Source organism: Rhinolophus sinicus, linkage group LG09, assembly GCF_036562045.2.
Source record: "Rhinolophus sinicus isolate RSC01 linkage group LG09, ASM3656204v1, whole genome shotgun sequence".
Lineage (NCBI taxonomy): Eukaryota > Metazoa > Chordata > Mammalia > Chiroptera > Rhinolophidae > Rhinolophus > Rhinolophus sinicus.
In genome coordinates this window covers 37,526,310-37,551,946 of record NC_133758.1, presented here as the reverse complement: position 1 = coordinate 37,551,946, position 25,637 = coordinate 37,526,310, and positions in this window count along the sequence as shown.

Genomic DNA, 25,637 nt, shown 5'->3' with positions numbered 1-25,637 from the left:
GCCGTTCTTTTACTGCCATTCTCCTTTTCCTCTCCCCTGTCTCTACCACCTTGAGCTAAGCAACCCCTTCTATCCTCCCTAAGTCCCTGTCTATTATCTAGCAAAGACTTTACCACATTGTGCCAGAGGCATTCATTTATGTCTCTTTCCTTTCCTAGTTTATAAGATTCTGGAAGGCAGAGCCTGTCATATTCATTTTTGTGTCTCCATCGCCTAATACACTGGTACTGAGCGCTGTAGAAGTTTGTTGAAGTTTTTTGAAATGAAGGCTGGGCAATTGTTAGCATTTATGTTCAAGGAGATAAACTTGATTCAAAATGCCATGCTTGGTTAGACTGTAAAAGGAAACGATCCTAACTTAGTCGTTCTCAGCCTTGCTGCTCTTTGCAATCACCTGGAGATCTTTAAAAACTACCGAGGGGAAGCTGGTCTTAATGGAGGAGGAACAGGTCTGCTTGGGAAAACTCGTGAGAGAACATCCTGGGTCCCATTTCCTGAGGTTCTGACCTAATTGGTGTGGGGTAGAGCAGGACATCAGGACGTAAAGCAGTTTTGGAGATGATACTAATGTGCGCTGGTTGAGATCCATAGTTCTAACTGAGCTCAAACATATTAAGGAGAAACTGGTATACTTGTTATGTTTCCTGCTGTTATGTCTTTCTGACATGATTCATAACTTCTTCCTCTTTCTATTATTTCATATATAGAGACCAAATACCTTTAAGGATTGAGGCCAAGGATGGGAGAAGCTCTCAAGCCTGGCCACCTGGTGGAATCTTAACTCAAGAAACTTAAAAAATACTGATGCCTGGATCTCGACCCTATAGCTTAAAGAACACATTGGCTGCTCTGGATCACTCTGGATGGCAGCCTTTGTGTGCCATAATCACTCTTTGGGCAAAGGGATATCCTGTCTTAATATTAAGAGAAGGAAGGAGAGAAATTGAGAGAATAGAAAAGGACAAAATTGGGAGGGAGAAAAAAATTACATAGGATACTTAATGGGAACATTTATTAATACTAGAATTAGGCTCCATTCAGTGACACTAAAATAAGTCATAGGAAATTGCTTTCATGTCATGGTTCTTTGCAACTGATCCTTAAATTTGATAATAATTGTCACAAAGTAAAGGGACAGTCAAGATTTATTACTCCATGCAGATAAATATCTTCATTCTTTAGGGAATCTGGTACACAAAGGGGGACCAACGGAAGGATTTCTCCTTTCATACCTGGATAAGATACTCAAATGGCAAAGTGACACTAGTGGTTCACTGGTAGAGTCATAGCAGTAATGCTTTATTCCTTGTTAGTACGTCCCACAGAACACTCAATCGTTTCCAATGGAGCACCCTTTACAATTTCCTCTAAAGGAAAGAGAGAAGATGTAGCTGCTTTCAACTTGCTATTTGTGGATATAGTTTGTCATATCCATCCAACTCCACCCCTAATTCATTGCATGTGTGCCAGAACACTTGAAAGCAGCAAACAAGATGGAGAGAATAGCTTTTAAAACACAAATTTCAAAGAAGCCGTTTATAGGGGCCAGAGTGTTATATTATTTATTTAAATAGAAGGCATAGCAAGGCAAAATGAAAATGTAAGTACTCTGAATTTTGCACTTTCACAAGGCTCAGTTGTTGATGATAACATTAAGGAATGATGAGTACATGTAGCCTTTTAAATCATGAAAAGTTGATGGGATACATGCCTTTTTAGGCAGAGCCCACTGCTCTAGGTTTAAGAAGGCAGATGGTTTCTATCCCCTGATGGCTTTGGAAGGTGTCTTGGACTCTGTCATTTTCAAGCCAGATGTTTACTTTTTGTAACACTGCAGAGAACTACTTCCATCCTCGTATGTCTAGCAGATGCTTTGCCTCATCACATACATAGAGGTGCTTTTGCTGAGCTGTCTGGATAGGGGGTTGCTTCTGAGACTTCCATAGGGCCTGGCCTGAGCAGCAAGCATAAAGGATTATTTCTTCTTCCATTCTTTTCTTCCTGTTCTTTTCCTCTATGTGGGGGCACCTCTGGGGCAATTGTGATTCTTGTTTTTCCAATACTACGAGGCAGCAAAGATTACTAGGATTTTTCACTTTTTCTATTTTTTTTTTAAGTTTATTGGGGTGACAATTGTTAGTAAAGTTACATAGATTTAAGGTGAACAATTCTGTATTACATCATCTATTGTGTGTTCACTACCCAGAGTCAGTTCTCCTTCCATCACCATATATTTGATCCCCTTTACCCACATCTACCACCTCTTTCCCCCCTTACCTTCTGGTAACCACTAAACTATTGTCTGTGTCTATGAATTTTTGTTTCTCATTTGTTTGTCTTGTTCTTTTGTTTTTTTTGTTTATATACCACATATCAGTGAAATCATATTGTTCTCTGCTTTTTCTGTCTGACTTATTTCGCTTAACATTATGATCTTAAGATCCATCCATATTGTCACAAATGATCCTATTTCGTCTTTTCTTATCGCCTAATAGTATTCCATTGTGTATATATACCACAACTTCTTTATCCATTCATCTATCGAAGGACATTTTGGTTGTTTCCATGTCTTGGCCAAGGATTACTGGGTCGTATGGTAATTCTATTTGTAATTTTTGAGGAACCTCCACACTGCCTTCCATAGTGGCTGCACCAATCTGCATTCCCACCAACAGTGTATGAGGGTTCCTTTTTCTCCACAGCCTCTCCAACACTTGTTACTATTGGTCTTGTTGATGATAGCCATTCTAACTGGGGTGAGGTGATATCTTATTGTGGTTTTTATTTGCATTTCTCTGATGATTAGTGATGTTGAGCATTTTTTCATGTCTATTTGCCATTTGTATGTCCTCTTTGGAGAATTGTCTCTTCAGGTCGTCTGTCCATTTTTCAATTGGGTTGTTTGTTTTTTTGTTGTTGAGTTTCATGAGTTCCTTGTATATTTTGTATACTAGCCCCTTGTCGGAGGCACTGTTTGCAAAAATCTTCTGCCATTCAGTTGGTTGCCTCTTTCTATTGTTTTTAAACATCTTATGTAATAAGAACAAAAATGTTGACCAAACTTGAATGGGTGTCATTTTTATTTTGGTTAACTTTTTTTTTTTTAAGATTTTATTGAGGAAGGGGAACAGGATTTTATTGGGTAACAGTGTGTACTGCCAGGACTTTTTTCCAAGTCAAGTTATTGTCCTTTCAGTCTTAGTTGTGGAGGGTACAGCTCAGCTCCAGGTCCAGTTGCCGTTGCTAATTGCAGGGGGTGCAGTCCACCATCCTTTGCGGGAGTCGAACCGGCAACCTTGTAGTTGAGAGGACGCGCTCCAACCAACTGAGCCATCCGGGATCTCAGTGGCAGCTCAGCTCAAGGTGCCGTGTTCAATCTTAGTTGCAGGGGGCAGAGCCTACCATCCCTTGTGGGACTTGAGGAATTGAACTGGCAACCTTGTGGTTGAGAGCCCACTGGCCCATGTGGGAATCAAACTGGCAGCCTTCGGAGTTAGGAGCTCGGAGCTCCAAACGCCTGAGCCACTGGGCTGGCCCATTTTTTTTTTAAAGTACTTATCTTTGCTATTTTTCATATCTAAACATTATGGTAGATAGTTTCTAGCATAGCTTTTAATGACCCCTCTCTCCTGATATACACTGCCTTTGCAACCTCCTCTCCTTGAGTACGTTGCTTTAACAGGTAGGATAGTCCAGTCTTGAGAGGATGCCAATTTAGTGATCACATTACAAGAGGTTGTAACTTCTGTCTTGTCAGCAGACCCTTTTCCTTGTAGGCTTGTTATCATGTTTGGGAAGCCTCATGGGAAAGATCTGAGGGAGCCTCCAGCCAGCTAGAAACTGAACCCCTCTATTCAACAACCCCAAATTAATGGAATCCTGCCAACTACCACATAAGTGAACTGAGAAGCAGATTCTTCCTCAACCGAACTTTCAGATGAGACTTCAGTCCTAGCTGACTCCTTGATTGCAGCGTTCTGAGAGACCCTGAAATATAGGACCCACTTATATTATGCCCAGATTCCTGGCCCACAGAAACTATGAAATAATAAATGTGCATTGTTTTAAGTGGCTAAGTTTGTGGTAATTTGTTACATAGCATCAGATAATGGATACAAACATTATTTGATAATATTGTGCTATCACATACAATTCTTCCATTGTCACAAATGTTTAGGCTTGTCTTATCTCTATAAAAATATTACCAAATTCTGAAGCAGAGAGATTGCTCCTTATATGTCTTGGCATCTCCATCAAAGTATTTAATGAAGGATTTTACATATAATAAACATCCATTAAATATTTATTGAATGAATGAACAAAGGTATGTTTGTTCTTGATATTTTCAAAAAGTGACTTGGAGTCATTCCTCTGATATTTGGCATCTGTGATTCTGCTGTGTTTGTGTAGTTAAAAGGTTCATGCTTATTACTGCTCAGTTAATAAAGAAAAATTGATTTTTTCCCACAAAAACATTACAGCTATTTTTTTTTCCCCCTAAGATTTTGGAAAAAGAGTGGTCCTATTTCTTTGCAGTTTTAATGAAGAGCCAAATTGCATGTACTTTAGAAAGTAGGGTAAAATAAACTTGGACTACAAATTCTGGGTCCTGATCATTTCCAACTGCCTCTGCCCACATTTTTCATATTATTCACCACAAATGGTCATCACTGAGCTTGGTCACCTAAGAAGACATATTTGTCATATGTTAAATCCTTACGTTCTCAGATAATAGAAAAATGTTCTGATCTCTTCTTTTGGCTGCTGAGATCTATGTTAAAAAAGACACATGTCAAACATTTACCAGTAAGACCTAGACAATGGGGAAATATCAATATAAAAACCCAATAAGTCATATTATAATTAATAATTAGTTTGCTTTATTCTAACCCTCTGCCTTTTGAAACATCTCTTTCAGACACAGAGATAATAACCATGGAAACGTGAGAAAGGTCATATTAAGGGCAGCCTCGCCACTCTTCTCTAGAGGAAGTAATCCTTGCCTTTATCTTTCCTTCCTTTATAGCACAAGATGCTTTCGAAAGAGACCACTGACTTCCCTGAACAAGATTGTTCCTTTTCCTACTCCATTGCAATAGCATTATGGGGTTTCGACTTCGAACGCTTATAGCTGTCTGTGTTCTGGCTCTGGCAGAAAGACATCCTCCCCCTTAGGCACCTTGCTGCTTAGCTCAATGCTTTGAACTACAGCCATATGGGTGTGTGATCAATCTGTCCTCCTCAAGAAATTCAACTAGGGCGGGCAGGGAAATCCATCTGGATCCTTCATGGCTCTTTGAGAAGTGGGGGAGAGCCCATCAAGACTGAGCAGGAAGGAATGGCTGCCAGGTGTAGCTAGAGACCCCTCTTTGGTCTAGATGGCTAAGGACATAACATCCTAAACCTTGGTCTCCGGCCACATTCTTTCCTGGTGGGTAGACAAGGCTAAAGTTAATGGTGTTCTCAAACCTCACAGGAGTAGTTCCAATTCTTACCCATGCACCGCCTGTAAGCATGATTCAAGAACTACTTGGGCAAACAAAGTATTGAATTTCAGCAAGGCAGCTGGCAAATTATTTTATGAACTTGAGGGAACATGTGGATTGGATGATCCTATGTTTAGGCAGTATTAATTGAACCACTGTTCCTGGAGATTGCTTACTAAAGGATTATTGTCAGCCTGGAGGGTGTTGCAAAGGGTCTGTCTTTAATCTGTACTGTTCAGTATTGGTTATCGGTGACTTGGGTGACATCATTCACGATACACCGATCATCTTTGTTGATTATGGGAAGCAGAATGAGTTTAGCAAAAACACTGAATGACAAAAGAAAAATCTGGAAATATTGGAAGAGTGGGTGAAACCTAACAAGATAGACTTCAACAGGGATAAACGTAAAGTCACACATTTCGGTCACATACACAAACACGCGCATACACATGCAGACACACATCGCAGCACTATGCGTTCTTGTCTCCCAGATGAGGGAGAGTTGGGTTCTGAAGTGTAGCATTCAGGCGTTGGGGATGGGGGTGCAGAGGGCAGCATGGCATTGTCTTGGAGCAGATGTTGAACCCAAAGCTGGCCAGGTCATTCAACAGAGTAATATCCAAAGAAGTTAGAGAGGGAGGGAGCATCGGGCTACACAATCAGCCAGATAGAGATCTGTGAAAGAGAAGTTTTGAAGAGGGTGGAGGCAGGTTGTAGGCAGAGCCCGGGGCAGTTCCTGTGCTGATGGTTGCTTTGCTGTTTTTAACTGTTGCAATGGCCTTAGGCATGGGTGGGAGGGAACACCAGCCAGGTGTGGACAAACATAAATAAAGAAAGGGGAAACTATGTCAGGAATAGCATATAGAAAAAAGACTCAGGGATTTCAGTTGAAAGCATGATGAAGGTCAGGATTAGAATAGTTCATTTGATCTCTAGCTGCACTGATGGATGTCAATAGTATTTGCAACACATGTTTGTCTGGTAATACCAAGTGTACTGAGTCCAGTACTGGGTAACACACTTTGCAAGGATCATTGATACACCAGACGGTAGCCACAAGAGAAGCTTCATTCATTCATTCATTCATTCATTCATTCATTTATTCACCAAATATTTATTGAAGACTTACTAAGTGCCTGGGGATTTAGCACAAACAAGACAGACATGCTCTTTTTTCCCAGTAAGCTTATGTTCTAGTGGGGAGAAATGGGCAGTAAAGTAGTGTACAAATAAATAATTGTATATAGGAATAAGTCTTACGGAAAATAAAATTGGATGATGTATTGGAGAGTGACTTAATAAGTGATGGGGGTACTTTGCTTATATAGAGTGGTCAGAGAAAGCCTCTCTGAAGTGCTGAAATCTAAAGAATGAATAAGAGGCAAGCATAGAAAGATCCAGGAAAATAATTCTACAAGCTGAAGGAACAGCTAGTGCAAAGGCCCTGAAATGGGAAAAAGTTAGGAGCATAGAGAAGGGACCGGTGTGTTTAGGAAGCAATGAGTGAGGATGACAGTAGAAGGAAGTGAAGTCAGAAAGGCAGGAGGGATGGTGGTGAGGACTCCAGTGAGGGTATGCAAGACAATCCCTTTTATTTTATTACACTAAACAATCATGTATGCAGCACTTACTGTGTGCCAGGTAATAATGTTCTAAATACTTCACAAATATGAGCTCATTAGTCTTCATGACAATGATTGACAACTAATAACCAAATTACATTTTATGGTTAAAAATGCTCTCAGAACTCTTATTTCATTTGTAACATACAGAAATCATATTAAATAGGACTTTTTAACATAGTGACTCTACAGACCTTGAAAGTGAAGCACAAAGAGATGAAATGACTTGCCCAAAGACCAGATCCTGTGCTGTTTTCATTCTTGATGCTATGCTATTTAAATAATAACTGATGAAACAGGGAGTGTTTAATGTGGAGGAGATATGCCTCCACATGGAGGGGGACATTATGACCATGTTTGAATACTTTCTGGATTCTGCTCAGCGAACGATCATCTTTGACCAGAGACCCTCTAAGTCCTCTCTTCTCACTGTGTGGAGCTTAATATTTGCCGAGTTGTTGATCTCTTTTGGTTGTGCATTTTCTTTTGTTTCATGAAAACCTCAATCTACTAGAAGAATGTTTTAAATGATTTGAATTTATTGTTTTGATCCTTAAATTAGGAATGGAGCAGAGTGGCATATGTATGCTGCTCTCATTTATTTAGTCAATTAACAAATATTTTATTGAGCAAATAAAATATTGGGCAAAACACTGTTCTTCATGCTGGGTATAGAGAGATGAATGAAACAAGTATAGTTCCTGTCCTTACGCAGCATAAGCTCTGGTAGGAGAGATAGACAATAAACAAAATTAAACAAAATCTATGTAATTTAAGTTTTGTTAAATGCTTAGGAAGCAATGAAATGCATTTTTGTTATCTATTGCTGTATGATAATTCACACTGAAATTTAGTGGCTTTGAACAACTGCAGTCATTAATTTTGCTTAGATTTGCCATTTGGGCAGGAGTCAGTGGGAATAGCTTATCCCTGCTCCACACGGCACCAACTGAGGTGGCTTGACAGGGGTTGAAGGATCCACTTCTGAGGCAGCTGACTCACATTTGGGAGCTCAGCTAGGGTTGTGGCTGAGGGCCTCATGTCCCTTCTACTTGAGCTTCTCCATGGAACTGCTTGGGCTTCCTCATAGCATGGTGGCTAGGTTCCAAGAAATTTAGTATTTTCAGCTCTGAGCCCAGGAATGGGCATAGAGTCACTTCTGCCATATTCTGTTGGTCAAACAGTCAAGTCTACCTCGATTCAAGGGAATTTAGCCCAAGAGTGGTCATAAGCCCAAGTATTGAAGGAAAGAATACATATATATACATATGTATATATATGTATGTGTGTATATGTATATATATATATATATATCCATCTTTAATCTAGTAAAAGCTGTCATTTCATATGTTTCTATCTTTAAGACCAGTACCCCAGAGAGGGTTTATTTTTGCTTACAGGTTTTTTCTTATAATTGGGATATGTTGACACTGGCTTATAGTTGCTGGCTGAGGTGTGAGTTTATGATCTAACTCATGAGGATTATTAACAGACTATCATGTTTCTCCCTGGAGTATATATTTTCTATGAAAAAAAAAAAACACCTCTTTATTAAACAGCTAAGAATAAAAGAGCAAAATGTTGAATATGAATCTTTTTGTAAAACTAAGTCTGGATTGTGTATATTTAAAACTTTAAAAATCAATAGCCCCTTAATTCTGTCATCAGGTTCTAAATTGTATGGGGTTTTTATATACTCTAGGATATCAGAATCATGCCCAGCTTCATGTCTAGAGCCTTTCAAAGTGTTTATTTGACTATCGATGGATGTCAAAGGTATATTAAGAAAAATCATGCTTAGTTTGTTTGGTTGTTAGCTAATGAGCAGATGTCTTTTTGGTTTTCTCACTCTTCTTGTTCAGTTAGCCTCCCCCTGCTGGGTGAAGGTGGGAACATCTGGTTTGAATTCCATCTCTACCACTTAACTATTTTCCATGGATCATTGGGTAAGGTAACCTTTCTGGGATTCAGTTTCCACAGCTGGAAAAAGGAGATAACAATACCAACTTGAAAGGTGTTTTGGAAGATTTAATAATATACGTTAAGTGAATCACCTGTGCACACAGTAAGCACTCAATTAAAGTTAGTTCCCTTCTCTTCTCCAGGCTTTGCCCCATCTGTGTCCTTGCCTTAAGGCAGTCGTCAAGAGAACAATACATTACAGGATAGCATATTTTCAGGAGTCCTCACTTCACTATCTCCCCCAATCACTGACTGTCTTTGAGACCTTGGGAGCTAAATATGGTTTTGCTGATTATAAAAAGACACACATGCCTACATGCATACACGTTGTGTTATTTCTCTCTTTGTTCACTTAGCAGTGAGACTCAAAGTCTAGGTCTTTTAAAGACTTGTCTCCAAGTTCCTGTTACAAGAAAAACTAACCTGAACAAAGTATTTATTACAAATTTGAACAGAAATAGAATATTTCGGAACACATGGATGGTTTTTCTCCTCAATAGCAAATGTTTCCTTTATTTTCTTCCTTTCACTGGTGGCCTCGTCCTTTCCACCTTGCTATCAGCCCTGCAAAAGGGAAGGTGTCAGGGCAGAGAAAGGCAGCCCCCGCCCAAGGTCAAACTATGACCCCTGCAGACCCTACCTATGGATACCTTAGAGCAGCCTTGTTTATCCATTCCGGAAGGTTTATTTATTCCTCAGATAGATTCTCTTGGCAACCGGCAGATCAGGAGAGGAAGGAATTACCTCGGATGGCTGGAGCGGAGAACTAATGAAGGGAAGGCTCCAGGGCTTTGCCAATGGGGCATCTGGCCGAAAAATCTGTGGATGAATCAGCACAAGTAGACTCTCGCTGTTACAAAAATGACCAAAATTGCATGTTCTAGTGATTATTGCTGATGGTATCATATTAAGAGTGAAGAGCTGCTGTGGAAGAATACGCACTTTTATTGGTTAATGAAATGTAGGAATTCACAGACCTGGATTGAGTCTTCTGAAAGCAGGATACCAGTCTCCAGACACCTTTCAAAGTTAGCATTCAGACTTTTCAAATTGTAGGCTATCTCTACATGCTATTACAAATTGATCTTGACCTACCGTTTACTCCTAGACCCATGAAAAGGACTATCCTTAACATGGAATTGGATATTAAAAGCAGTTTCTTATGCATGTATCCTAAAGCAATCAGTGACATCCATGATTAATGAGTGCAGGAGTGATTCCTGAAATGCTAGTTGCCCTTCTATGGCACAAAATCCCTCTGTTCCTCCTTCCTTTCTTTCTTTCCTTTATTTTTTGTTGCTATGTCACTCTGGGTATCCAAATCTAAATATCATTTGTTCTAGATGATTAACATAGTTTTTATGCCTGGCAATTAAAACTGTCAAATATTTTATATTTTTGTATAGCCAAATTTCAAAATCACATCTAAAAAGTGCAAAAAAGGAAATTGGATACAGACCAGGATACTAACAAGTTCAACAGAAAACAGGAGTTAAGGGCACAGGCTGTACAGTTCGACAAGCCTTGGATAAATACCCGTGTAATGGTCTGTGTCTCAAACAGTTATTTCACCTCATTGAACCTGTCTCCTCATCTGTAATATTGGACAACCATAATAACTACCTCAACAGATTCTAATGTGGCATAAATGAGTAATCTATATAAAGAGTTTGGCTTAGTCCCTAGCACAGGACAGACTCAATAGGTATTATTAGAGCAAGAAAATATGACGTGCCTGTAATCTCTCTATATAACCTTGGAGAAGTTATTTAGCTATCCCCTCCTATTTTTTGATTTTTATTTTCTTATTTCGCAGGGTTGCTGCGGTGATTTGGTAGCTATTAATTCTGTTCTTTGTTCGTATTTACCTTTGCATATGTGTCTCATCTCATGCATTCTGTTATGTCTTAGAAGGCAGGAACTATATTTCACATCTCTTTAATTATAACTTATTTCCAATGTGACTGTCAGTGCTCTCTCAATGCTGCTTGATGATCATGGTGATCGAATAATAACATGTGATGCAAGCAAACCAATGAAGATCAGAAATTCAGCCTTCATACGCCTGAGAAGCCTTTGAGTTTGCCGGAGAGAAAAACTCCCTTTTTCTTTATGTCCAGAGACTTCACTCTTCATCCTGAACAGTCATTTACCTCCCTCACCCTCATTGTATGAAAACAGTGCTCTCTCAATACTGCTTGATAAATGTAAATAAGTCATCACTACAGGAAACACAATTCCTGATGACTATGTTTGTTTATAGAAATCTTCGTGGTCAAAGACTATTACTCTGACTTTTGGTAAAGATATTCTATGACTACTAAGTTTTCTTTTATCGTGGTAAATATACATAACAAATTTTGCTATTTTAGCTGTTTTTAAGTGTATCGTTCTGTGGTATTAAGTACATTCACAGTGTTGTCCAGCCATCACCAGCATCCATCTCTAGGACTTTTTCATCTTTCCCAACTGAAACTCTGTACTGAAACATTAAGCACTAAATCCCCATTCCCCTCACCTCCAGTCCCTTGCAACCACAAACCTATTTTCTGTCTCTATGAATTTGACTGCTCTAGGTATCTTATATAAATGGAATTATACAGCATTTGTTCTTTTGTGACTGACTCAGTTTCCTTAGCATAATGTCTTCAAGGTTCATCCATGTTGTAGCATGTGTCAGAATTTCCTTCATTTTTGGGACTGAATAATATTACCTAGTATGTATATACTATATTTTTTTACACTTTATTTATTTTGACATTCAGTATTATTTTACATTAATTTCAGATGTACAGCATAGTGGTTAGGCATTTATATAATTTAAGATGTGATCTCCCTGACTACCACACCTGGCACTATACATAGTTATTACCATAGTATTGACTATATTCCCTAGGCTTTACTTTACATCCCATGACTATTTTGCAACTACCAATTTGTACTTCTTAACCCCTTCACCTTTTTCATCCTGCCCCCCAAACCCGCTCCCAGCTATCACCCCAAACAAATCCAGTACTTATCTGACACCATACATAGCCATTAAAATAGCATTGACTATATTCCTTATGCTATACCTTACATCCCCATCCTACTGTGTAACAAACAACTGATTTGTACTTCTTAATCCCTTCCCCTTTTTCACCTACCCCCAAACCCCCTCCCATATGGCAACCATCAAAATGTTTTCTGTATCTATGGTTTAGTTTCTATTTTGTTTGTTTGTTTATTTTGTTCTTTAGATTCCACATATAAGCAAAATCACATCGTATCTGTCTTTCTCTGTCAGACATACTCCACTCAGCACAGTACCCTCCAGGCCCATCTATGCCACTACAGATGGCAGGAACCCATTCCCCATCCATGGTCTAGCAATATGCCATTGTATATGTATACCACCTTCTCTTTACCCATTCATCGATCAATGGACACCCAGGTTGCCTGCACATCTTGGTCATTATAACAATGCTGCAATGAACATATGGATGCGTTCATCCCCTCAAAACAGTGTTTTGGGGTTTTTCAGATAAATAGTCAGCAGTGGGATTACTGGGTTCTTCTTTGTCTCTTGTTATAGCCTTTGTTTTAAAGTCTATTTTGTCTGGTATAAGGATTGCTACACCAGCTTTTTTTGTTTTTTTCCATTTTCATGAAATGTCTTTTCCCTATCTCTTTCCTTTCAGTTGGTGTGTGTCTTTTGATCTGAAGTGAATCTCTTGTGGGCAGTAAATGTAAGGGTCTTCTTTTCTTAACAATTCAGCCATGTTACTTTTTGATTGGAGCATTTAATCCATTTTCATTGAAAGTAATTGTTGATAGACATGTAGTTATTGCCATTTTATTGTTTATATTTTTGATCTTTTTTTTCCCATCATAAATAAGTCCCTCTAAGAGTCCTTGTAAAATGGGTTTGCTGGTGATAAACTCCTTTGGTTTCTTCTTGTCTGGGAAGCTCTTTATCTGTCCTTCGATTTTAAATGATAGCCTTGCTGGGTAGAGTAATGTTGATTGTAGGTCCTTGCTTTTCATCACTTTGAATATTTCCTTCCAATCCCTTCTGACCTGCAAAGTTTCTGTTGAGAAATCCACTGATAGTCTTGTGGGAACTCCCTTGTAGGTAACCAACTGCTTTTCTCTTGCTGCCTTTAAGATTCTCTCTTTGTCTTTCACCTTTGGCATTTTAATTATGATGTGTCTTGGTGAGGGTCTTTCTGGGTTCATCTTGTTTGGGACTCTCTGTGTTTCCTGGGCTTGTATGGCTATTTCCTTAGACAGGTTAGAGAAGTTTTCAGTAATTATTTCTTCAAATAGATTTTCAATTGTTTGCTCTTTCTCTTCTCCTTCTGGTACCCCTATGATACGAATGTTGGTATGCTTGATGTTGTCATAGAGGCCCCTTAAACTATCCTCATTTTTCTGGATTCTGTTTTCTTTTTGGTGTTCTGACTGGGTCATTTTTGCTACCTTATCTTCTAAATCACTGATTCTATCCTCTGCTACATCTAATCTACTGTCGATTCCCTTTAATGCATTCTTTATTTCAGTTAATATAGTCTTCATTTCAGACTTGTTCTTCTTTTTTTAAATATTTTCTATCTCTTTGTTGAAGTTCTCCTTGAGCATCCTTATAACCAGTGTTTGGCATGCTGCATCTGGTCGATTGCTTATCTCAATTTTGTTTAGTCTTTTTTCTGAAGCTCTGTTCTGTTCTTTTATTTGGGACATGTTTCTTTGTCTCCCCATTTTCGCTGCCTCCCTGTGTTTGCTTCTATGTATTAGGTAGGGCTGCTATGCCTCCCAGTCTTAGTAGAGTGGTCTTATGTAGTAGGTGTCCTTACTACATTTTATGTAAATATTCACCTGTTGATGGACATTTAGGTTGTTGCCACACTCTGGATATTGCGCATAATGCTGTTATGAACATAGGTATGCACATTTTTTATACTGTTACAGACTATTATTATGTACTTGCTAATGTAACTGTCAGGTTAGTTCTTTTCATAAAAGGATTAGTGCTGGCCACCATCCTGTAGTGATAGATTTCCACCCCCCTGCATCACTACATGAATTATTTCCTTTTTAAAGGAAATTTAATTTAAAATTTATACTCATGGGATTGGCATCCACGAGCCATATTGCAGTTCTACCTCCCTTTTATTCAGGGAAATGTTTCAGAAGAGTCTTTACTGCTTAAAATTAAAGCTTGGGAATTACTTGCTTGGGTTAGATTCACTTAAAACAATGTGAAAAATGAGACAACCTTCAAACAGGCCATAGTGCTACTTATTTCAGACACATCCTGGAAACACACTTCATCCACCCTGCGCCAGGCTTCATGCCGCCATTTTAACTGGTTTCAAACTTCCTTGTTGTTTACAAGGAAAGGGCTCTAGCCATGTTGACTCTATAACTCAGAGCACATATGTCAATCCCAGTGCTATTATAAAGAATTCATGGCCGGCCCAGTGGCTCAAATGGTTGGAGTGCCGTGCTCCTAATGCAGAGGTCGCCAGTTGGATTCCCACATGGGCCAGTGAGCTGTGCCCTCTATAGCTAAGATTGTGAACAATGGCTCTCCATGGAATTGGGCTGTGGTGAGCGGCTGGAGGTCGGCATGGGCTGCTGTGTGCTGCTATGTACTGCCATGGGCTGCTGTGAGTGGTCAACTGATGACTGGAGACCGACTGCCTTAGCCAGGGGGAAGCACAAGGCTCATAATACCAGCACGGGCCAGGGAGCTGTGTCCTACACAACTAGACTGAGAAGCAATGGCTTGAACTGGAGTGGGGGTCGGGGGCGTGTGGAGAGGAGGAAGAAGGGGAAAAAAAAGAATTCAGAGATCCTAGAATTGATTTAAACAAAAATCTGAAGGCCAAGGTTTCTTTGAGCTATTTAAGTCCCGGGCACCAATATTTGCAGACGCCTTCCTGCTTGGGGAGAAGCAGTGACATTTGCACTTCCTTGTGTAGCTAAACTTCTTGGGTAAAATGAGCCTTTTTTTCCTCCTGCTGGTGAGACCAAGGAAGTATTTCTGACATTTTTGAAGAGAAGCCAAGTCATCCTATTTTTGACCCTGCTGCAGCATGTGGGGTCATCTTTGTTTACCGTGTATTTGCTTTTGACTTTCAGTGGGCCCTAGTGCCATAGCCAAAACAAAGACAAGGAAATAAAACAAACAAATGGATGGAAAACAAATCTAAAGAAAGACTTAATCATTTCCAGGTATGACCAACTTGATGGTAACATGGCTCTCAACTTATATGCTGATGTTATGTGAGAAAACAGCTGTGTTTTGCATAAATTATATGGTCATCTGTGATGTTATAACACATCTAGCCAGTATCAGGCACCTGTGGTACCATTCTCCTGTGTTCCCCCTTCTTCTTCCATTTCTACCTTGGTGACTTAAGGGTCAGGCATTGTGAGCACAGAGCTAGTGGGGGCCCAGGAGTCCTCAGGCAGCCTGTCTGTATGGACAGAGTAATGTTGGATACAGGGGACCTGGTGTATTAATGCCCAGCACAGTGGAAGCCCTTAGTATATAGTTATTGGAACAATAAATGAGTGAAGCAGAAGCATCTCTGTGACCCAAGATACAAATTGACAATCAATATCTAATATTAATTTCACTTTGCAGATGGAGAGACTGAGTTATTGAGAGGTTAATTGATTTACATGGGCTCAGCCAGCTAGCTACTTAATGTCAGGAACAAGACCAGACTTTATGTTTCTAGGCTCAGAGCCGACAGTGTTTATACTAGATTTATGTACTTGCTGACCCGTTCCTGCTGATGGCCACTTTGATAAATCATCTCAATTAGAAGCAGATGTTATCATGGTATACACAGAGACACGTCTTCCTGAGGTTCCAAACAGTGAGGTTATTATTTTTATGGCTTCCTGTCTGTGTGTGGATGTACATTTATAAACCCTCACAAACAAATAAGCAGACAATAGAACTGCAACAATGGAACTAGCAGTGGTGGCATTGCAGTTTTCAGAAGACCTTATGCATAAAGACGTATGTATTTCCCTAGAGATCATGGTCAACCTTGCTTGGAGAATGAGCAGTAAAACTAAGAGTTTGGTTTGTTATATGGAGTAATCAGAAAACACTCACATAGTAATGGAAGTTTCTGGAAATCTTGATGTGGAAAACAATAATTATAACAACCATTCCTGTCTTTATGACATCTGGTATTAACCGTCACTTTCTGGGAATCTTCACTTGCATGTAGAGATTTTCTTAAACCATTTCTTTCTCATTTAGTATTCATATGGCTTTTTTATTTTCTTGTAACAATTTTCTTTTTGATTATAAATTTAATACATGTATATTTTGCAAGAATTTGGGGAAGACATGTAAAGGTATAAAGATAAAATAGAAACCACTTGTAATTTACTACACAGAGGTAACTTACCATTGATAACATTCTGAGATATATCCTTCTGTTCTTTCATATATAATACATTACATATGCATGCATATGTGTATACATATGTATACATATACACATATTCAAAATTGGAATCTGTTATACATTTTGTTGTACAATGTGCTTTTTTTTTTTTACTTAAAGATATATTGTGAAAATTTCTCCATGCAATTGAATATTTTTCTAAAACACAGTTTTTAAAGGGTTGTGTGTGTGTGCATGTGTGTGTACACATTTTCATGGGTGGGCAAGGGCATACGGTAAAGGGAATAGGGGGTTGGATGAGTTGAGTGCACTTCATTCAGAACTTGGGAGTCTCAGTGCTTCAATTCTCAGTTGATCCCTGAAAATAATAACATAAAACGTCTATTTTTTTAAATCTAATGTTTCCTTTTTCTTTTTTTAAAACAGATTTTTATTAAAATATAGCTAACATACAATATTATATTAGTTTCAGGTGTACACAATAAGGATTAAAAATTTATATACCCGAAGCAGTGATCACCATGGTAAGTCCAGCAACTATCATGATAAGTCCAGCATGATAAGTCCAGATGGTTGACCTGACACTGTACCACATTATCACAACATTATTGACTATATTTCCTATGCTATACATTACATCCCCATGACTTATTTGTTTTATACATGGAAATTTGAACCTCTTTTCTCCTTCACACTTCCCCCCCTTTACAATTTTTCAATTGTAGTTGACATTCAATATTATTTTATATTAATTTCAGGTATAAATCATAGTGGTTAGACATTTATAATTTCAAGAAGTGATCTACCTGACTAGTTCAGTACCCACCTGGCACTATACATAGTTATAACCATATTGTTGACTATATTCATTGTGCTTTACTTTACATCCCATGACTACTGTGTAACAACAAATTTGTACATCTTAATATCTTCCCCTTTTTCAGCCACCCCCAAACCCTTTCCCATCTGGCAACTATCAAAATGTTCTCTGTATCTATGAGTTAGTTTCTATTTGGTTGTTTGTTTATTTTGTTCTTTAGATTCCACATATAAGCAAAATCACATTGTATCTGTCTTTCTCTGTTAGACACACTCCACTCAGCACAGTTCCCTCCAGGCCCATCCATGCCACCACAGATGGCAAGAACCCATTCCCCATCCATGGCCTAGCAATACGCCATTATATATGTATACCACCTCCTCTTTACCCATTCATCAATCGATGGACACCTAGGCTGCCTCATATCTTGGTCATTGTAAACAATGCTTCAATGAACATATGGATGCGTTCATCCCCTCAAAGCAGTGTTTTGGGTTTCTTCAGATAAATAGCCAGCAGTGGGATTACTGGGTTCTTCTTTGTCTCTTGTTATAGCCTTTGTTTTAAAGTCTATTTTGTCTGGTATAAGGATTGCTACACCAGCTTTTTTTGTTTTTGTTTTTTTTTGTTTCCATTTTCATGAAATGTCTTTTCCCCATCTCTTTCCTTTCAGTTGGTGTGTGTCGTTTGATCTGAAGTGAATCTCTTATGGGCAGCAAATGGAAGGGTCTTGTTTTCTTATCAATTCAGCCATGTTACTTTTTGATTGGAGCATTTAATCTATTTATATTGAAAATAATTGATAGATATGTAGTTATTGCCATTTTATTGTTCATATTTTTGATCTTTCTTTTCCATCATAAATAAGTCCCTCTAAGATGCCTTGTAATGGTTTGCTGGTGATAAACTCCTTTGGCTTCTTCTTGTCTGGGAAGCTCTTTATCTGTCTTTTGATTCTAAATTATAGCCTTGCTGTGTTAGAGTAATATTGGTTGTAAGTCCTTTCTTTTCATCACTTTGAATATTTCCTTCCAATCCCTTCTGACCTGCAAAGTTTCTGTTGAGAAATCCAATGATAGTCTTGTGGGAACTCCCTTGTAGGTAACTAACTGCTTTTCTTTTCTCTTGTTGCTTTTAAAATTCACTCTTTGTCTTTAACCTTTGGCATTTTCGTTATGATGTGTCTTGGTGTGGGTCTCTTTGGGTTCATCTTGTTTGGGACTATCTGTGGTTCCTGGGCTTGTATGGCTATTTCCTTAGATGGGTTAGAGAAGTTTTCAGTCATTATTTCTTCGAATAGGTTTTCAATTGTTTGTTCTTTGTCTTCTCCTTCTGGTACCCCTATGATGTAAATGTTGGTATGCTTGATGTTGTCCCAGAGATCCCTTAAACTGTCCTCATTTTTGGGGTACTCTTTTTTCTTTTTGTTATTCTGATTGGGTGTTTTCTGCTGCCTTATCTTCTAAATCCCTGATTCAAATCTCTGTTTAATCTAATCTACTGTTGATTTCCTCTAATGTATCCTTCATTTCAGTTATTGTAGTCTACATTTCTGACTGGTCTTTTTTATACTTTCTGTCTCTATTTTCATTTTCTATCTCTTTGTTGAAGTTCTCCGTGATGTCACTGAGCATCCTTATAACCAGTGTTTGGAACACTGCATCTGGTAGATTGCTTGCTTCCTTTTCATTTAGTTCTTTTTTCTGAAGCTTTGTTTTATTCGTTTATTTGGGACATGTTTCTTTGTCTCCCCATCTTGGCTGCTTTCCTGTGTTTATTTCTATGTGTTAGGTAGGGCTGCTATGCGTCCTGGTCTTAATAGAATGGTCTTATGTAGTAGGTGTGCTGTGGGGCCCAGTGGCACTGTCTCCCTGGTTACCAGAGCTGGGTGCTCCAAGTGTGTCCCTTGTGTGTGTTCTGTTTGCTCTCCTATTATGTTTGAGCCTTAGTTGCTGTTTGCAGGTGAATGGGAGGGATTGACTTTGGGCTGATTGGTTCTGAGGACTGGCTGTGACTACAGTGGAGGAGCTGTTGTGCAGGGGCTGACCCTACAGAGCAAGTGGAATTCAATGTTTCTTTAAAGTCACATGAAATTTATTCTTGCACCCAGATTTTGCATAGTGATGCACACTTTTAAGTCATTTGTCCATGTGTATCAACCAAATCTCAAAATTCTAAAACCAGACAAATAAGTAAAAGAAAAGGAGAAGGACTGGCACCAGCTGTCTTCCAGTCTCTTGCTTCCGTTTCTAGGACCAGAGTCTCCTATCTCTTGAGCACGCTCCCATTTGGGATGGATGTGGATGATATACAGGCAAAATTAGATAGTGTCCTGTCGTTATTGTATCTCCACTAACAGAAAGTTATGGGAACAGACTGGGTCTCAAGGCATTGTCTGACCAGGCAGTCTACACCCATGTGGGGGTCTGGTCTTGCTCTCCTATTGCAATGCAGTCCCTTTACAGTGTCGAATTCTGTCACCTCCACACCCCATTCCCAGACTCCTATCAAAATAAGGCAAGCTTCCCACTGGCTCACCTAAATGCTTAATTACAATGGTAACTTTTCTCTTGTTGACTTTTGACTTTTAATATCCTCACCAAGGACCAATTCAATTATGGGGCAGCTCATTATCTTGTGTAGAGTGACATGGTTTAGTTATACTTGGGGACAGAAACAGCATTGCGGCCATGTCTTATTGACCAGTACAATATTATCTTTGATTTAATTGCTCAAAACAAACGCTCTACATAAAAAAAGAACTTGATAACTAAAGAAATACATTTAATATATGAAGGGAGATAATTGTGTTCTTTAGTAAATTCCCCATAAATCCTAAAGCAAATATTTTGAGATAGAGCTATACACATGCTAATAGAGAAATATTATAGTTATCTTAACAAATCTAAAAGTAGTTTAAAATAATGTTTTTCTAAAATTATGACTTTTTGAACAGTTAAAATGTGTCATATACTGTCAGCTAAATTTAAAATTTTAATTCAATATTTGAAAAAACGGGCTCAGAGTGGTTAAATAACTTGCCCAAAACTACAACCAGTGAGTTCCAAAGGTGGAACTTGAACTCTAAAGCCCTCACTCTTAACCATTTTTTTGTCTTCTAAAGAGAACATTTTTTAAACATCAAGATGTGATGTAATTTCATTTAATACCAATCCCAACCCTCTGAGATGTTGGTCTTCTTTTACTAAGAAGGAAATGGAGGCCTGAAGAGATCAAGAGAACTGCTCAAGGTACGTGCTTATTATGTGGCAGATGAAGAATCTAATCACTAGTCTGTGCAACTTCAGAGCACCATGAAATTCCAATGTACTATAATTTCTTCTGGAGCCTATATGTTTTGAAATATTTTTAATTTCTCAAAATAAACCCTACTTCTACCTCCATTAATTTCTCTGACTTGCGAAATCACTAGAAGTGGAAATAAAAAGGATTTGGATAGGGAGGGAAGAAAGGAACCAAGAAAAATCTGGGTAGGGACAGAGAAAGGGGAATGTTTTTCCATTAGCACAATTTTCAAATGATTTTTGAATCACTTTTTTACTTTCAATCAATTTCAGAGCATGCTCTATTTATTTTTCAAACCTGGCTGGTATAATTTTGTCATAGTACTTCACATATTTATAATCTTCACTTAAGAGCATCAAATGAATTTTCCCAGTGTTTTAAATAGCAGGCTCACCTGCCTAGAGTTCTCTCTGTAGGAAGGGTGGTGGTGTGGCAGGGTGCTGTTCCCCTAAAGGACAGAAAGACAGAGCTACAGGAGCTCTGACACAGGAGAAGATCCAGAAAAAGTAGGACACCCTGGAGGGTATTTGGCGTATAACAAGGTTGAGTTACATCCCAAACGAAGCAAAATCAAAGCAGCCTGGCCTCACATTGGAGATGGGAGTCTGCCTAGAGCTGACACTGCCCAGGCTATGGAGGGCTTAATGACAGGGAAGGAAATGAAGACATTCCTCAGCTCTCTACCCACCTTCTTTTCCCCAGACCCAAAGATGCTGTATCGGATTTCATGCTAGGTGGAAAGAGCACATATGCTGCCCGCAGATGCCTCTGTCCACAGGTCATTTTGGCCCTGCCTGAAGTCAGTGCTTTAAATGCATCCTCAAAGGAAATCCTACAGGAACTCTTTTCCCTGCCAAAATACATATGTGTGTGCAGCATATAGATGCACATTCTGGTGATGAGGAAGCCTTCAAGGAAGGAGAAGTTTTGCTCGGAGTGCCCAAAAGGCTCCTGGCCATAAGACCTGAGAGAGGATCTGCATGTGTGAGCAAAGTCTTTGCCAACTGATTGCTGTGGGGATCAGAAAATGCTCCCCGGCCCAGAGTAAAATCTTCCAGCCAGCTCAGGAAGGGTTGGCCAAGGTTTTATATGGGAGCTTGCATTTTTTAGGAGGCAAAGTAGTTGGCACCTATGCAACAAAAGCATTCCCTAGTGGGAAGAAACATCTTTTACTTCTCTGTCCAGGTTGCCCCAAGTTTTTATTAGCTAAGGCAATTTCTTAAATTCAAGCAAACAAAAAAGACAATCTCACCAAGGAAATACATTATAGGATACACACACACACACACACACACACTCTCACACACACCAATACCCCTACCTACCTACCTTGAAACCATAGTCCCAACAACTAATATCTTAATACCTTTTTAAGATAGCCCTTGCATTCAGAAATATTTTTACCTTTGACTAATCATATTTTGAAATTACTCTTTATATAAACCAGTGACTCCCTGGAAAACCAGGGCCTCACATTTAGATTTAATTGTTCTGGAGTGGGCCTGGGGCTTGGGAGTGGCTCTACCGTGTCGCTCTAACATTCAGGCAGGGTTGAGAACCCCTGGCATCTGTGGAGAAGCACAATGGACTGTCCATCACCTGCTTCATGGACCATTCCTACCAGGCCTGGAGGAGAGGACAAGGTCAGAACTCTGAGTTTAAGCCAGATTATAATATCTCTTAATGTTGTATTTCAGGTAGATTTCTTGTATATTTTACTGTCATGATTTTGAGACATAGGAAATCCTTTTGACCTATTGATTTTGTGGAGCAGGTCTCCAAAAGTGTTCAAATCACTCACAGAGTCCTATGTGACCACACGATAATCTTTGGGCTTAGCAGACTGTGCTAGCCTCCAGCTGTAACATCCCCACAACTCCCCTGTCAGGAGACACACATCTGAGAAAACACACTGGCATCTTTTCATTTACCTGTAAAATGAAGAAAACAACGAATATAATGAATGTTTAGATAGGTTTCACATCCATCTGAGAGAATCCCACTGGTCATTAATTAGCCTTTTCAGATTACAATAATTATATAGTGCTTCCTGTTTTTTAGCTGAGGAAATGGAAGGAAGTACATGGGTAACTTGGTCAGGGTTATCTGGTTATGCTTGGAGCAACCTGTTCACAGTTTCAGACTATAGTGAGTCTATTTCCCTCATAGAGCAAGGCTCTGTTGAAGCTGCAAGGAGAAATTTTTTTAAATTAATTATTTTTTTCAGTTACCGTAGACATTCAATGTTATTTTATATTAGTTTCAGGTGTACAGCATAGAGGTTAGACATTTATATAATTTATACAGTGATCCCCCAATTAGTCTAGTACCTACCCGACACTATACATAGTTATTGCAACATTATTGACTTTACTATTGGGTAAAGAAGTGGTACATACTGAAGGTGCCAAAAAAATGTATATAAGTGGACACTTTGGTCAACATCGCTCAAACAGTAGTTCACTGGAATCAGAAGTGTCTGGACGCTGATGGTAACCACTTTGATCACCTCTTGTAATTGCAGAAGTCAAACATGACCTGTATTAATCTTTCGTTATCGATGTATATTGAGTATTATAATTTTAATACAGTTTTCCTTTCTTAAAATGTGTATACATTTTTTGGCACCCTTTGTATATATGATGGAATATTATTTGGCTATTAAAAAATATTGAAATCTTACCATTTGTGACAACATGGATGGATCTAGAGGATAGTATGCTAAGTGAAATACGAGCTCAGACAATTAAGTTTGCGAAGTCATCCTAAAAAAGGTGCTACATACCTTATTGCTGAATATCACTATGGTCACCTTCGAAGTACTCCCCTTGGGAAGCTATGCACCAATGCCAGTGCCTAGTCCACCCTTTGAGCAATTTTGGAACTCTTTTTCTGGAATGGCCATCAGAGCTGTCATTGTATTCCCCTTGATGTTCTGAATGTCATCAAAATGTCTTCCTTTCAATATTTTCTTTATCTTTCGGTAAAGAAAGAAGTGATTGGGGGCCACATCAGGTGAGCAGGGAGGGTGTTCCAATACAGTTATTTGTTTGCTGGCTAAAAACTCCCTCACAGACAGTGCCCTGTGAGCTGTTACATTGCCGTGATGCAAGAGCCATGATTTGTTGGTGAAAAGTTCAGGTCGTCTAACTTTTTTTATGCAGCCTTTTCAGCACTTCCAAATGGTAAATTTGGTTAACTGTTTGTTCAGTTGGTACAAATTTATAATGAGTAATCCCTCTAATATCAAAAAAAGTTAGCAACATCACTGCAACAAGTTCGCAAACCTAATTGTCAGACCTCTAGTCAGACTAAGAAAGACAAATACCATATGATCTCACTTATATGTCGAATCTAAAGAATAAAATAAATGAATGCACAAAACAGAAACAGACTCATAGATACAGAGAACAAACTCATGGTTGTCAGAGGGGAGGAGAGTTGGGGAGTTGGGTGAAAAAGGTGAAGGGATTAAGAATACAAATTGGTAGCTACAAAATAGTCAGGGGGATGTAAAATACAGCATAAAGAAGGAAAATTGGTTTCTGAGGTAAGGATCAAGAAAACTCAAAATGTCTTTAGATCTTAGGGTATTATTGTTGGCTCAGTTGTAATACCCCAGGAGCCTGAATAAAAACATTTATTAAACTATGTTGCATAACATAGTATAATTCCACATTTTAATAATATATATATCAAATACATATCATATAAAATATAATAAAATATTTATAATTACCTTTATAGGATTACCGTGTTTCCCTGAAAATAAGACCTAGTTGGACAATTAGCTCTAATGTGTCTTTTGGAGCAAAAATTAATATAAGACCTGGCTTCATTTTACTATAAGACTGGGTCTAATATAATAATAATATAATATAATATAATATAATATAATATAATATAATATAATATAATACTGGGTCTTATATTAATTTTCACTCCAAAAGATGTATTAGAGCTGATTGTCCAGCTAGGCCTTATTTTCGGGAAATATGGTAGTAACTGGATACACACTTTTAATATATTATCTGGATCCTATGAAGATTCTGTAAATTTGAGAAAAGTCAATACACATTTCCCCTAAGATATCTTAAAAAATATCCATGGTATAGTTTGGACATTTTAACCTAGGTAAGCAACATTTAATTTTATTTTAAAATATTATTGACTTATTTTCAAATACTCACATAGTTCAAAATTCAAAAGGTACAAACACTGAAAAGCTTTCCTTCTACCCATCTTTCAGTTACCCACTTCCCCTTCCTTGATTCAAACAGTGCTGTCAGTCTTCTGTACAGAGAACTTTTATTATGTGATATTTAGGGAGAATTGGAGGATGAACTAGAACAATCTCACTGAAAGGAAAAAAAAAATTTTTTTTTTGATGGAAAATGGAGTAAGAAAGTGGCATCATCTTTAAATGTGCAGTACAGCAATATTTACTGCCAAATTATGTTTCAGAATCAATCTCTAGCAATTGCTACCCAAGCTTAGTGCCTTCTCAGTAAATGCTGAAGAAATATTTGCTCACTTAACTGTTGACGGAATGCTATCTCCTTTACACGTCATACACTCCTGTGTGCTTTCTTCTGTTTCTTTACCCTCTGGGAAGGCCTAGAATTAGGCAAGTTGGGCCTCCTCACCTTTGATTTCCCTGTTTGCTGGCCAGCCTATTATCTACCTTGGCTTCACTTGGAGATTTCAAAGTTTCGCACCTGCCCTTCCCACGCTTGCAGTTTGCTTGCAGTTCGGGTAATATCTTTGAGCTTCAGGTTGTATTCACAGTGCTGAGAAACTTGGAGCACTTTCTCCTGAGATGTGGGGCAGGAGAGGGCTGAGGCGCTTCTCCTGCTGTGTTAAGAGTTGCCTCCTACCTCCCCAGCAGGGAAGAGAGCCCAGTTGGGGTGAAGAAGCAGTGTTTTTAGCCGTCGCTGCGTGTCAAATAGGACTTCCTATTGTTTTGTTTATCTTATCGGCTAATTCTGTGATTTCAGTTCCAGAAGGGTTTGCCAGGTGG